At 37.3% G+C, this 15629-nt stretch overlaps 1 protein-coding gene across 1 annotated transcript in view; it reads left to right on the plus strand.

The window, feature by feature from the left end:
- Positions 1-9150: 9150 nt before the first annotated feature.
- The window catches only part of LOC149927037 (bromodomain adjacent to zinc finger domain protein 2B-like), a 153074-nt gene continuing 146595 nt past the window's right edge, over positions 9151-15629 (plus strand). The window contains exon 1 of the mRNA XM_090159569.1: positions 9151-9168. The gene's annotated coding sequence lies outside the window, so the exon portion shown is untranslated. The remainder of the gene's footprint in view (positions 9169-15629) is intronic.

A 15629-nucleotide genomic window follows, 5' to 3' on the forward strand; every position in this document is an offset into this window, starting at 1 on the left:
AACTTGCGTAGAGTTGAATTCGGCCGGGCGAAAGAAGATGACTGAATTTGACCTTCAAAGGCACTTCAGAAGGCCTGGGCCGAATGATCGAAGCAGTTTTGCATATCCCACAGCCGAGCCTTCCTTATCTCCGATTCAAGACGAAAGTTTCATTTGATTTCTTTCTTCGTTCCTCCATCGATTGGAAGAGGAGAGCCATCGATTGAGAGCAAAATCTCCCTCCCCTTTACGAATTCCCCCTCTTCGCGTCAATATAAGGAGCAATATCATCTACTTCGCTGAAAGGATTTCCTTTTTATCCATCTTCCCAGTTTGCTTGTTGGAGCGAGAAATTATGGAGCTAAGATTCTGTTTGCATTTGACGTAGTCTCCTCCTCCGCTTTAAGCAGTCCCCGATATATATTCGTTTTATCTTTTGCTTAGCTCGCAATTTTTTGTTTCGCGTGTTTTCCGAGGGTACTTCGGCAGCCCTTTTATGTCCCTCTAAGCTTGACCTTTTTTTAATTAATTCGGTATTTTTAAATAAAATATATCTCCAAATTCTACCTCGTGTTTGATTTGGAGTTTCGTGTACGTTCGGGAATGGGTTTTTTTATTTAAGGCTATCGCTACTTCGAATGTATGTTTTCAAAGCAGTTAGTTTGTTTTACCTCTGGATAATTCCATCTAAAGGAAATCAACGGATGCATTTACGGCGCCATGGAAGGTTGCTTTTTATGTCTGGTTCTTCCTGAAAATTAAAGTCAAATTAAGACTCTAAAACTAAACATACATTTATCCGTTCATTTATATAATACGGTTTGTGTAAAGGGATTGGTATCATTATGGACCAAGAATCTAAGGGGACTCACTATTCCCGATATTTCGACACGGTAGGCGTGGCCTAAACAGTGGCGTAGCCGGGGGGGCACAGGGGACACATGCCCCCCCCCCCCGAAACGTATGGTCGTACGTACAAATATTTTTATTTTTTTACTTTTTTTTTAATGGTGCCCCCCCCCCGAAACAAAATCCTGGCTACGCCACTGAGCCTAAATCGGAAGGCTTACTGAGCTACATCAGCCGTTTTGAAGCGCTTCAAGAATTATGTTCAACTATCATTGCGAGTTGGGGCTTAGGAGACAGTAAGTGCGAGAAAGTTAGGTTAGGCTTAGTTCATTAATTTTTTTAAGTTTAGAAATTAATGGATTCCAATAAAATTAATTAAAAAACCTCAGCCATACGTGGCTTACTAGTTATTTTTATTTAACACAATGGTTAATTACCATTACTTAAACTTTTAAAGGCCCAATTTCCTAAATAAAAGGTCAAAATCTTACTAAGCCTTATCATTTAACCGACAACAACGCCGCCATTTTGTCTAAATTGAACGTGAACGCTCCAGCTTCTTTTACGAAACTACGCCGGAAATCAACTTCAGCGACGCCAAGTTTGTCCACATTGAACTAAAATTAATCGTGATTTTCCCATGCCCAGTATTAACGCGTGCTTTTTAAGGATCAAACTGTTAGTCCCTTTAGATTCTATAAATCTTGGTCCATAGTGTCATCATATGTAGCCAAAAAAGCTTTGAAATCTTGTTCACGGTACATGACGTAAATTACGTCACTTCCGTGACGAAAAACGCGTCAACAACTTTGCAGATGGGAAACGGAAATTAGTGAAGAAATTCCTCGCGAGTTTCTGGATTTTACCATCTACGAGATTTCGTTTCCATGGTAACCTTTTTCTATACAAAGCTGCAATGTACTTTTTCTTACAAAATCCAATTATCGTTGCTTCCATTTCTAGTGAATTAAGTGAAATTCAATAAGATACTTGATCCAATTTAACTAGCTCGAATTTATAAGACGATTATTAATTAACATAATTAACCATTATTAAAAGGTCCCGTTACATTTACGAACAGACCACCATACAGGTAGTATAAGTAACATAATACCCCTAAAAGGAGACTACCCGAGGTGGTTATCACCAACTTAGTTAAAACTCGGGGGTTAGGAAGACCTTATGGTAGTATGAAAATTGCCAAAGGTAAAAGTTGCAATGGGCTTTAGTTTTCAAATGGCAACCGAAAATGTTATTGATATCTCAAAACCAAACAATCTCCATTTAAAAAAGCATGGGATTTTCTCGGTTAACCAAATTTGGTTAAAATTTTACCAAAATTGATTAATTTTACCGAAAATCCTTGAACAATTTTACCCAAAATAAGTCAAATTCATCTTTTTGGGTAAGTTTTGAAAATTTAATTTTTTCAATTTTTTTAAGTAATTATGTACCCCGTGAAACCGAGAAAATCCCATGCTTTTTTAAATGGAGATTTTTTGGTTTTGAGAGATCAAAAACATTTTCGGTTGCCATGGGAAAACAAAAAGTTTTCACTACAGCCTTTCTTCACAGAGACGTTAAAATGGCACCACTCGGTAGCGGTGGCAGGAACTTATCTAACTTCCTTTAGCGTGACATTAAGCGAAATTTTTAATATCGCCATTTTAGGCTTAATGCGTATTTATGGTTACGCAACATAAGAATTTTTTGGAGTACTATATGATTGGCTAAATGACGAATAGAAAAATTTAAATCATAAAGACGATTAAACTTCCAGGTTACAGAGTTGCTAGTCGTTTTACGGATTTACCTTTGGTGAAGATAGGATGTAGTAAGAAAAAATGTATGAGCAAGGCTTAACACTTAGGGATGTTATGTTACTTATGCTGGTAGTAATTCAATTATTTTAATGCCTCGCATGAGATGCGGATTTTTTTAGAGAGCGCGCCATCTCACGGCCAGTAGAGGCAGTTCTGAAGGTACAAAGACAAATACGCGCGATAATAAGAAATGTATTGAAGAAGGTTTTAATAGACCTTTCTATAAAATACTACTTATGTGGTTATTTACTTTTGTGTATAGAGAGGCAGAAGGTTTGGCCCGATTTTTCATAAACAAGGGAGGCTCAAAACAGCATTACCTGGCAAACATGCCAATCTAGTTGTCTGAATAAATATCGGATTTTTTTTTATCACATTCCTACTCATTTAACGTTTATAGTTGTTGCATATTTGTATTCACTAGAGGGCGCCGCTCTCCAAGCGGGAGAGTATCAGTGGCGGCGTCAGGGGTAGGCTACGCAGGCTACAGAATACTTTTATTTCGCTTGTAGGGGCCCCAAATCTAGATGAAGGGGCCCCGAACAGCCCCCTAAAATGATTTGCGAAACTAGAAATATCAAAATCCGAATTAAAAGCCTGCTGTTTTTAAGTTGCGAACACTGAACAGTGATTTCTAATATTTTTTCGAACGCAGCCTTGATTCGTTGTAGTTGCTAAACTAGCTACTTCAAAAAGTGTTGCATCGTTAGACAGATGATAAATTGCGCGGTTTTCCGACTCTCCGAGTCCTAATTTCCAAAAGAAAGATAAAATAAAGCGTGGCAACTGGCAAGAGTTTTTGCAACAATTGTAAGTGAAAATGGAGAATGCTGTTGTTGTTATGCTCATCGACAAAAAAAAATAACTTCCGAGTACATTTAAACAGTCATGTACATTTCTTTTGTAAATTATTAAAAATAAACCGGTTTTGTCACACTTTTGTTTAGTTAGTGTATGTAAAGGGGGGTCCCCAAATTAAAGAATTAAGTAGCCTACCCATAGTAATATCCTGGCACCGCCACTGGAGAGTATATGTTTTCAATGTACGGGTACCTAGCCTAAAAGACTAGCGTCACATTTGTAGAAACGGTCGGGCCTAATAAACACGATGTTCGCACACCTAAAGTTTGCTTAATTATTAACTAGCCAACTAATGCTAATAAGTTTAGCTGCTACGACATATTACAATAGTTTTATACAAACCATCTTAATAGTTAATTAACTATATCTCATTGATTTTGTAAATAGTTCAGTTATGAACTTACTATATTTTGAAATCATGTAGGCTTCCTTAGCTATATTTTGAAAAGAGACTTTTCGATGACGCTTTACTAATTACCAATGAAAAAGGGACTAACCAGAAGTAGAATTTTTAAAAACAAAGAATAAAGAAGTTTGCAAGTCCAATTGAAATAGCGTTATGTGTTCTTGAAAGTGCTTGACCGATAAAGCTAGGAATTTACAGAAAGGTCTATTTCGTAAAATAAAGAATTTCCCATTTTCTTTTTGCTGTAAGAAAATCCGCATCGCTATTGAGACACCTTTTATTTAAGGTGGATGCGAGTCCTTCTGGGGTAGGTGGTCCGTGATCTACGTAAGCTTAATATTTAATTACCCCAACTATCAGTCACTGGAGCGTTTCTCGTAGGCGCGCCATCGTGGAAGGGGTCGACGCGCTCCGGTACATTTTCTCCATCGATTGATGGATGAGGATGTCGAAATGAAGCTTTTCCGCGAGTGGCATCGACTTTGTTCTTAATAGAAATTAAAGAAGATGTTCGATGGCTCTTGAAAACGCGAGGAATATTGTGACGCTTGGCCCCCATATTTTTTCCGACAAGTCATTGGAAGATGTATCAATCAGGAAGACGAATCCATCATAAGGACGTCCTTAATCTATTTCTAGAGCCTCGAAATGAATCCACTCCTTTTCTTCTCCGCAGTGGCCGCCGAGAAGATTGGCGGGGTTGCCGCCATGCGAGGCGCGATTGACTAATCGCCGTTCAGAATGAATAACTTTTCGCGTGAACGGAAGAGAAGCGCCGCCGTACACCCGATATTTCCGCCTCTGTCGATCGGGTCGCCATCTTATCTCTCTTTCTTGTCTAGTAACATCTCGTTATCACCCAATTCCTATAGAAATCCTTATTGGCCACTTAAATGTATAATTAATTTACTACCTTTTTATTCCGGGTTAAGCCTGATTTTCACTGGGCTAAAAAACGACGAAAATTGTTTTACGCAAATATATTTCCGGCGGATTTTCCAAGGCTTTTCCGCACCTGGTATTCACTGGGGATTTTTTCAAGCTGTTTGTAATTTGGCGGTTTCGATAGCGCATGCGCTGAAAATTGTATCTTTACTGACTCACAGAATTAAAATGGACGCCATAGATAGCTCCAATAGCAGTCCACCGATTTTCTTTCATTTCATTGTTTTTAAAACATCTATTTGCTTTGTCATATAAAAAAGGATAAGCGCGAACCTCTTCTATGAATAACTCCTGTTGACTACCATTCATTCTTTTTAGGCCTAAGAAATTGAATCAAACCGAGAGTAGTGAGCTAGTGACGTCAACGCATGATCTTCACTGATTGGTTAGCACATTGCGTTGCGTTTTAAAAATTCGGAAAAATAAAACTTCCATTCCGCGCTTGTTCGCGGAATATCGCGAGCTTTCCGTAAAATTTTGCGCTGTTTTTTAACCCAGTTTTCATTAAGGTGGATTTTTTATTTTAGTATACAATTTCCACATTTGTATTAGACGATATATAAAATAAATACCGATCCTGCAAAGCTGAACCAAAGGACTGGTAGAAGCATTAAGTTGTAAATTACAAGTTAACTTTTTATCACATTCACATTACAATTCAGGGCGTTTCAAAAGGTTAAGCAAATATTTTAAGGGGTTGTAGGGGTTGAGTTGAGAAGTATGCCTGTTTTTCCCCATTTTCCTACTATGAGTTGACAGAGCGCCATAGAGCTTCAAAGTGTGGCCTACTAGCCCCTGAAAGTAGGCTGCAACAAGCGGGAGATTAATCAAGTCATTGTTAGTCCAGGTATGGATAAATTTGTGATAAAAACAAAGAAATTAAGACCAAACTTAGGTGATTGGAAATTCGACTACGATTTACGTGTTATATAAATTTAATTTATATTTATTTAAACCACGTATTCCAATGTCAAACGAAAGTGTGGCCCGTGTGGACCTTTACGCTCATTTTAAAGTAGTCATAGCCTCATAAGACTTTGGAAATAAATTTACTGGGCCTCCTCAACTTAAAAATCCGGGCTACGGGCCTGAGCACCGTCACTAAGATGGGAGAGACTTCTTCATTATTATGATGTTCACTTGTAGCTACTTAAAAATTCTTTTGATGCCCAACATTTTGAAACTTAACAATTTTTATGGCCAAGTCCTAGACTCCTAGAGCGATATTTATTTTGCCAAACATCTTTTCAAAAAGCTTTATTTGCTTATAAACCGTTCCATTTTTAAATGCCAAGCAGGAGATTCCCCATTTTGGAAACTAAAAACGTCTATTAGGTTTGTTTTGACCGCTACGTGGCTTACGTAAAGTGAAAAGGCTAATCGAACCAAAAATTCGTAAAAATATTAAAAGCAAATACCTTTATTTATGATTATCAACTGATTTTCCAGGATATTTTTCCAAGCAAGTAATTTTCATCACCAATTAAAAGATACCGGTAACGTGTCGTGGATCGAGTCAACGGCATACGCCTGTCTCCAGAATAATTTCTGTGATTATGTTAAACGTAGAAAAACATCTTATAACAAGATGCTATATAAAATGTATAGTCCGTGGGGTGGCGGAGTGGTTAGCACTTTCGCTTGTGGCAATGGTTGAAAACTCGGAACAACTCCTTCCACGTTGAGTTTGCAAGTTCTCTCCCCACTGGTTTAAGGGGTTTTATCCCGAGCCTTTCGGTTTCCCCTTCCATAAAAACTTGTTGAGGTGAACGGTAATAGTTAGTGTAGGGAGCTGTTGGCTCGATCGCGTGGCATGCAGGGCTTGCCACCACCCTCCTACGCATTATAACCCGGCCCCCTGAGTTAATGGTTTCAAAAGTAGCTTGATGACTTAAGCCTAAGGTGGTGCCTTGGGTATTAGCATAGCTGATTATTATTATGTTTATGGTAGAAATTAATATATTAATGATATTATGTAATTATTTATAATTTCAGAAAAAGTACAGGTTTTAACTTTTTTTGTGATTTGAGTAATATTATCTTTATTAGAGGCCTATTAACTGACCAGGGGCTTAGGCCCCATTGAAATGTATGATTGTATGTAACTTGAACTAAAATATGTGCTACGTTACTGAACCTTGCTCTAGACTCGATTGGAATTTAATCCGCTACTGATCATTAACTGATACCAATTAAGAATAACTGATAAGCCGGATTGGACCTTCGAATTTGTCTTAATTTGTAGATATCATTCATAAACAAATATTTATTCAATTTGTCATAATTTCTGAATCTGCCAAAGTTAAACTAATCATAAAAATGTCCCCTTTACTTTATTATAAAGTTTGAAAATCTGTCTAGCGCGTTATTATTTAGACTTCAAACAAATAGTCTGATTTGGTGGCTCGAAGTTGGCCGTAAACTCTAGGTGTAAGCGAATACGGGACCACCCAGCGGTCGCGTCTCCTCTCTCCATTGTTTCGATTCCTCGCCTGTTTAAAGCGGAGACAATTCGAACTAAGTTCATTGATTGATTAGTTTAATAGACTACGAAGGTCTTTTGTCGAAGGTGTGTATAGTTTTGTAGAAACTTCTCTCTATCTGAGAAGGCAAAATTAATGCCTTAGCATTAGTGGTTTGTTCTGTAAGTGACATCGGATACCGATAGAGAAACTACCCAAATCGTTGGTGGGGAAGAGAACCAATGGTAATTAAGCTAAACTACAAAGTAGTCCTTCTGGCACCCTTTCTCTTTCGACCCGAAAATCGTTTTGTATAATGGACTTCACCGAGTTTCGATTCGTATTGTGAGGGGGCCTTTGCTTCTCTTTCGATATTTGCAACGTTTCTCTTCTCGGACTATCCTTAATTGATTAACTCTAATGACAGGGGCAAGCGCTCTCTCTCTCTCTCTCTCTCTCTCTCTCTCTCTCTCTCTCTCTCTCTCTCTCTCTCTCTCTCTCTCTCTCTCTCTCTCTCTCTCTCTCTCTCTCTCTCTCTCTCTCTCTCTCTCTCTCTCTCTCTCTCTCTGATGTTTACGCTGTGAAAACTAATACAATACTCTCTTAAAATTGTTATTCTTTAACTGCTTCGCGGTTCAGTTTCATTGTTTTTTAAATAAATACGCTTGTTTAGCTGATAAAGAGTTAGCTAATGTAATGAATAAATATAAAAATACGTGTTTGCAGAAGTATATAATATTTTTTCTGCGATAAGTATTCTTATGTTATTCGCTTGAAAAGTGTACCTGTGCAGGCTCACGAGGATTTTACAAATTTCGTTTTGGAAGTCAAATTAGTGATGATGAGTTTGTTGTATAAAATAGAAAAATATGGTATAAGTTTCATTCTAACATTGGAGATGGTTACTTTCTCCCGTATTAGATATATCATATTCGAATCCTGTAACTAGAAACCTCTTGACTAGTGGATGTCCCTATTATAGATCTACTTCTATTTTGATATAAAATATTTCTAAGAAACGCGTAATTTTAAATTTGTACTCAACCACACGTTTGAAATTTTTACTACGCGAATAGACAATACAGGAAAACTTACAATTTTGGACAAAATGAGTCTATTCAAACGAAACAAAGGTTTATTTCCCGGAACCTCCACTATTTCGAGGACCTTTCATACAGAAACAGTCTTTGTTGAATACATCGAAAGTCAAAGATCTTAGTATTTGCGTATAAAGGACCTTCTCTATAGAAAGCCCGTAACTTGAGAAGTACTCGGGTTTTAGCCTTATAATTATGAAAAGATGGAAGCTTTTCGCCGAAATAAGTATAGGGCCGAGTTAGCAAAATCTCGCGTTAAAGAAAGCACCCATGGATACCGGACCTCTTGAAATATCTTACAAGGAGAGTACCCGAGGTGTTTATTGCCGATTTTGTTCAAAGTCGGCCGTAATGTAGACCTATATGATATATTAAATTTCCCAAAGGGAGACGTTGCACTACCCATTCGATTTGCCATGACAACGGAAAATGTTTTTGAAAACTTAAAACCAAAAATTTCCATTTAAAAAAGCATGGGATTTTCTCGAAAATTAAAAAAAAATTAAAATCACGAAATGGGTAATTTGGATCACATTTAGGTAAATTTCATAAAGTTTTGGTAAATTGGAACATTTTTGGTGTAAAATTGTAACAATTTTTGGGTAAAATAAGGAAAAACATTTATTTTTGTTCTAAGTGGTCAAAAACATTTTCGGTTGTCATGGCAAGTCGAATGGGAAATTTCATATTTCAGATAGGTCTACATTACGCCCGACTTTGAACAAAATCGGCAATAAACACCTCGGGTACTCTCCTGGTTAGTATAGGAGACGGGCAAAGCAATCCTACACCTACCATACCAAATTGTATCAAGAAAGCCCCGACCTTGATTACTAATCCTCCACGCGCGAATTCCTTGTTTTTCTTCGTTACCGTCAATTGGCTGGTTACCTGGGCAACGAAAGAACATATCCGAACCAAGGGCTAGTTTAGGACTTGGAATTCGGCTGATTCTGGTATCGAGAGGAAACCTCCGTGTATCCGAGAGGCAGAAGGAGAAGAATCAGGGACCTTCTGGGCTGGTTAATCGGACTTTATCCTCCCTTTGCCTTTAAAACGTCATTACGAGATTGTTTAGTTCTTGTTACCGCCTTTTACTTAGTCGTTAGGGATCAAGAGAACCGAATTCCAGGAGAGAGATCCGTTTTTTCTCTTCAAAGAGAAAATAATGATGGAGATTTCCTGATCCCTCGCAGAATGCGTGATGATTGAATTAAGTATTGATTGCACTCTCTACTCAGTTCACCGCACGATTTTAACAATATAGCTAAGCTTTGACTTAGCTAAAGAAGAACTTACGTTGTTGGATTTAACAAAACCTCGGATCCTATTTATCCTTTTTGGTCTAGATAGCTTCTAATTAAAATTGAGGATACTTCAGTTGGAAAATAAAAAATAGTTTACATAATATAGGTGATATGATAGACCAATTCTTTCTTTTAAATACCCGAAGTCTTACCAGATGGCGCCAGCTGTTTGAAACCTAAAAATATTAAATTAACTAAAAACCAACGATTTTTTCCTGATTTGATTTTTCGTTTATGGGTTTTAAATAAACCTCAATTAAAATAGTATTAGAAGTCTTTGTAATAAATCAACAAATAATTTATTGCCTTCACGTTTGAAGAGTTAAATTGTCGCCATCTTGAATAAATAAAAGCATTAAAATCTAAGTAAATCTGTAAATTTTTGTAAGCAATTTGTGAATCTGCTTTTTGAAAGTATCCATAATTTAAAGATTTCGGGAAATAGGAAATTGTATTTATTAATAATCTTTATTGAAACCGAGAGGAGTACATAAGATTTAAATGGCAAGCGGAAGGTTATGGCTATATCAAACTATATTAGATATATATAACAAATTAAAAAAATATTTAAATTAAATACAATATTTACTAATTTACAGAAATTAATATTATCAAAATTAATATTAACGGGAAAACACGGCATAGTCTCTTCGACCTTACGTTGTGTAAAAAGATGGGGTAGCGGAGTGGTTAGCACTTTCGCCTCGCAGGAAGAGGAGCAGAGTTCGATCCCATCTTGTGGCACTGGGTGAAAACTCGGAGCCACTAATTCGGCATCGAGTTATCTCCCAAATGGTTAAGGGGGTTTCCGGTTTCCCCTTGCCTATAAAAACTTGTAGAGGTTAACGAAAGTTGTGAGTGTAGGGCTCGCGTGGAATGAAGGGCTTGCAACAACCCTCCTACGCATTGTAATCCGGCCACCTGTTTAAAGGCATTATAAGTCGCTAGATGACTTGGGCCTAAGATGGTGCCAAGGGTATTAGCCATATGATTATTATTTTAGATTAAAAATGTACATTCCGTGTTTAATTAAAATTTTTGTAATAAATAATATAGTGTAAATTTGTATTTAATTTTGTATATTTGTGTGTTCAAAGTATTTTAAAATAACAATTGATAACCTTCTAAAACGTAAAAATATTTATTGTATTGATGTAACAGCGTCCAATTTCCGTTTTGTCGCATTGTATATTTCGCGTTGCTCGGGAAAAACCCTCTTCAGTGGCTTCAGCCCAGTAAAATTTAATTCAACAAGGTGGCCCAGCCGGAATATTAGTTTCACATCGACGCAAAGTATCAAAGGTTAAATAGTTAAGCTACCTTCAATGTCTTACGACGTGCAATAATAATCCAATATAATTAATTTACAACGTCGAAAAATATTCCTATTATAACATATCGAAAGAAATTATCTAATTCAAACATCCCACCAACTATAATCCTATTCTAGCATATTGAAAGAAATTGTCTAATTCGAACTTCCCGCCACCCGTCAATTAAAATCCTATTCTAGCATATTGAAAGAAATTATCTAATTCAAACTTCCAGCCACCCGTCAATTAAAATCCTATTCTATCATATCGAAAGAAATTGTCTAACTCAAACTTCCCGCCACCCGTCAATTAAAATCCTATTCTAGCATATCGAAAGAAATTGTCTAATTCAAACTACCCGCCACCCGCCAATTATAATCCTATTCTAGCATATCGAAAGAAATTGTCTAATTCAAACTTCCCGCCACCCGTCAATTATAATCCGATTCTAGCATATCGAAAGAAATTGTCTAATTCAAACTTCCCGCCACCCGTCAATTAAAATCCTATTCTAGCATATCGAAAGAAATTGTCTAATTCAAACTTCCCGCCACCCGTCAATTAAAATCCTATTCTAGCATATCGAAAGAAATTGTCTAATTCAAATTACCCGCTACCCGCCAATTATAATCCGATTCTATCATATCGAAAGAAATTGTCTAATTCAAACTTCCCGCCACCCGTCAATTAAAATCCTATTCTAGCATATCGAAAGAAATTGTCTAATTCCAACTTCCCGCCACCCGCCAATTATAATCCTATTCTAGCATATCGAAAGAAATTGTCTAATTCAAACTTCCCGCCAAAATAATCCTATTACATTTTTAATTCTTTTTCTTTTAATTATTTTCATTAATTTCAAAATTCCCACCAGATTCGCGAAGCGTTATTTCAAACTTCCCGCCAAAATTTCAAACTACCATGTCGTCGCTTTCCACGCCAAACAAACAAACAAACAACACTTAACGACATTCCGTCCATAGCAATAGTGTCATTTCGAATATATATTCGATGTGAAACTAAAAAGTGGTTTGTCTCAACAATTTTCCGAAAAAGATAAAAATTTATGTATAGGTAGTTTTTAACTATAAAAAAAATATATTAGAAGTCCCAAAGTCTGAGACGCGTGCGTCTACCGCTAGGGGGCTTTTAGTTTTTATTTTATTTCTGTTAAACTACTTAACCTAGAATAAAAACTCAACGAAAATTTAAAGAGTATGTTTAACGTAATTATCTTAATTTTTTTCTTTAATGCAGTGCCGTTAACTGGGGAAAAGCAGTTGTTTGCTTTCACCCCCACAGATTTTAATTCCGATATATTGTAGTTAATTTTATATTCAATACAACTTTAATGTTTTTTAAATTTGTTTTATATTAATTAGCTTAAGGGTATTTAATTTTAGTTTCTTTTTTAATGAGGAAGAAATTTTTGGCGTAATTTACAATGTACCTATTATTGTACAAGCTATAATTTCTTCGATAACGCGATGTCTATTTTGTTTGGTTTGTTTGTGTAATAAATAGGGAAGACAGGGAAGTCGGTCACAAGACCGAAAAGGTTTATATTTTTCCGTCATCTTGGAAGATGAATGACATTTTTGTACGTTTCTTTAATTGAATTAGACATAGACCTCAAAATATTTCTGAAATGTTTAAATTGGCAGATATTTAATCTCGAGAAAAAGAATTAAAAAATGTGGGACCTGTGCTTCCTCCGCTAGAGGGCAAAAGAAATCAAAATGGCTGCCTATTAATTGATTACGCCTATAACACGAAAAGTCCAATTTAATGAGGCGCCGTTTTATGCTATGGGATAAACCGAATTAATTTATTATGAACGGGACGGGTCAGTTGCATAGTCAGGGGTGGCACAGGGGGCACGTGCCTCCCGAAACGTATGGTTGTATGTCAATTTTTTATTACCTCTCCGAGGGGACAAAGTCCCCTAGGAGGGGTTATACAACGACCGTGTCTGTCTGTGGGTGGGTCTGTGGGTGGGTCTGTGGGTGGGTCTGTGGGTGGGTCTGTGGGTGGGTCTGTGGGTAGGTCTGTGGGTGTGTCTGTCTGTCAGGACTGCGAACGCGTTCGCATTTTCGGTGCAAAGTGTAATCACTGCGTACGCAGTTTCTCAAAGGGTTGGCAAAACCACCGTGTGACGGTGAGCGTTAACGGATGCATTTGCGGTTTGGTTTGGATGGTGTTTTTTCGCTCACCGTCGTGACGGTTTGGTGTATTACGGTTTTTGTAATGTTTATGCGTAGGTTGTGAGTGTTGAATTTGTTGTGTTTGTGTTCTGATGGTTGTGCATGTTGAGTCTGTTGTGTTTATATGGGCGTTTTCTCTCCAACTTCTTCTTAATGACTTTGGGACGGACCGAGTGCTGAGTGTAATGCTACCTCTCAACGTCCAATGGCAGGGTTTCCACCAGTTGTACACGGTATTCGTCTTAGTATCAATTTGCGATCGCATCGGGCGGGATTTGAACCCGAGACCTCCTGATTGACAGGCGGACGTTCTACCACAGAACCACCGACACTTGTTACGCCTTATTGAAAATTAGACCTTCAGCTTTATCGGAAGCGTATTGAATAGAGTACGAAATTTTGGTTTAATTGAAATAGAATTGAAATTGAAATTATTGCATCGAAGAAATTCTACTTTAGCGTTTCTCTATTGATTAAAAATAAATGCGCCACCCAGGTTTCGAACCCAGACCATTCGGCTTGGCAGTCGAGCGCTCTACCACAGAACCACCGATAGCTCCTTAGATTCACTGAAATTAAGACAGGCATCGTAAGCATAATAGGTAATAAAGTCTTTTTTTATTAATGAATTTATGAAGGCCTAATCTGGTATTTTTTAAAGGTTAAATCTTGTTTTAGCGCAGTCAGCCGAGATTAGAGGGTTAAAGGGTAGACCCTGTGGGTGGTCCACTTTTTTAACGACCTATATATAGTTCTGTTAATTCAAAGGAGATAATTTAACGTTAATTGCTTTAAGAGCTGGCGGTTAGTCAAGTGGCTCTCTGTGCTTTGTTGATGGTAAGGTTTTTGCTTCTTGTAAATACATTTGGTGTGGATATTTGGATATCTACGATTTCTAACGCAGTCAATGATTTCTTGGGTGTGCGAGTCATTATATGATATTGGAAATTGGACGGCATTGGTCTTTTTCATGTGGTATGCGTCACAACGTCAACAGGAAGTGAACGAGTCGTCCACTACCAGATATCTACGGTATCTTCATCAAGGGCGAGTGTTGAAATAAAATGAGCGTTAAAGATGCGGCAAGTATTTCGTAAGCGAGTAATTCCAAAAAGCCTCTGTAGATATTTCTTTCATTAAAATTTGCTTCGTATTATATTTAACTGATAAACTTGTTCTGTAAAAGGGTTTAATTCAATTGTGCATTGTTATAGTACGTCTAACTTACTGTTGTAACTACTTAACTTATGATATTCTGAATAAATTAAAATTGGTCGTTTCGTCTCAATTATTTTAATTATAATTAAAATTTTATACCGGGCGGGATAGAAATGGGTTAATATTTTTAACAAATAACTCTAAATTGCGGAGATATATCTTTAAGGGTTATCTCGATAAATTAATACCACTAGGGACAATTCTTCCGAGGAGAGGTATATTTTGGCTTGCCAACTTGTTTTTTGTTTTACTTTTTTTCATTGTGTGCCCTCCCCGAAACCAAATCCTGGCTACGCTACTGGAACGTGGTGTCACCTCGTTTAAAAGCGCACATAAATAATTTAAACAAATTACGAACTCAAGTTAACAGTCATTTTTAAATCTCAAAATACCGTAATTGTAATTAGTTTGAGACTTCGTTATCGTCTATTATTAAGTCATCTTGCTCAAGATATTCAATGTTTTCACAATCGTTTCCTCGGCAATGCCCACACATAGCTGTGAAAAAGAGACCAGATTTCTTACATTCACACACTCTTAGAAAAAGGTTCCAAACCAAGTCCAAAATTGCACACAGTGTGCCAACATAGGGCGATATGTACAAATTTGTTCAATTTGGGAACCAGTATTCCAAATTTTTCTCTCTACACGATTTTGGGTAAAATTGTGTTCAATCGTTTTCAGAAGCGTCCAATATGCGCGGCTGAGAGTTAACCCCCGTCATTTCACCTACCCAATAAAGGAGGGGGTGATTCTTTTACACTCGAAATGTTTTGTCTGATTTCTCAAGACAACTGTTTTTTAGAGGAGAAAGTATAGGGACCGCATGGAAGATGTTTTACAGTTTCTCTGTGTCGTAGAAAGGTTGACAATTTAACACCTAGCGCCACGTAGTATTCGCGGCAGGAACTAAAAGACTTGCACTTCTCTGCCATCTATCTTTGGTTTATAGAACTTGAAATGAGTTAATATAGCTATAGCTGATATAGTCTTTGAGACCATCCTACCGGCGTCAGGAGCGGTTTTTACACACAATCCTAAGGATTTGTGTGTATTAGTCTCACGTACAGTGTAGCCGTTGCCGATGCTGATGCCGCCGATGCCGCCTTGTCGCGCATACCTCTTCAACGGTTAGGGGTAGAAGAGTCAATGATATACCCCCTTC

The sequence above is a fragment of the Leiobunum rupestre genome, chromosome 9 (genome assembly GCF_980474605.1).
Source record: "Leiobunum rupestre chromosome 9, qqLeiRupe1.1.hap1, whole genome shotgun sequence".
Taxonomy (NCBI): Eukaryota; Metazoa; Arthropoda; class Arachnida; order Opiliones; family Sclerosomatidae; genus Leiobunum; species Leiobunum rupestre.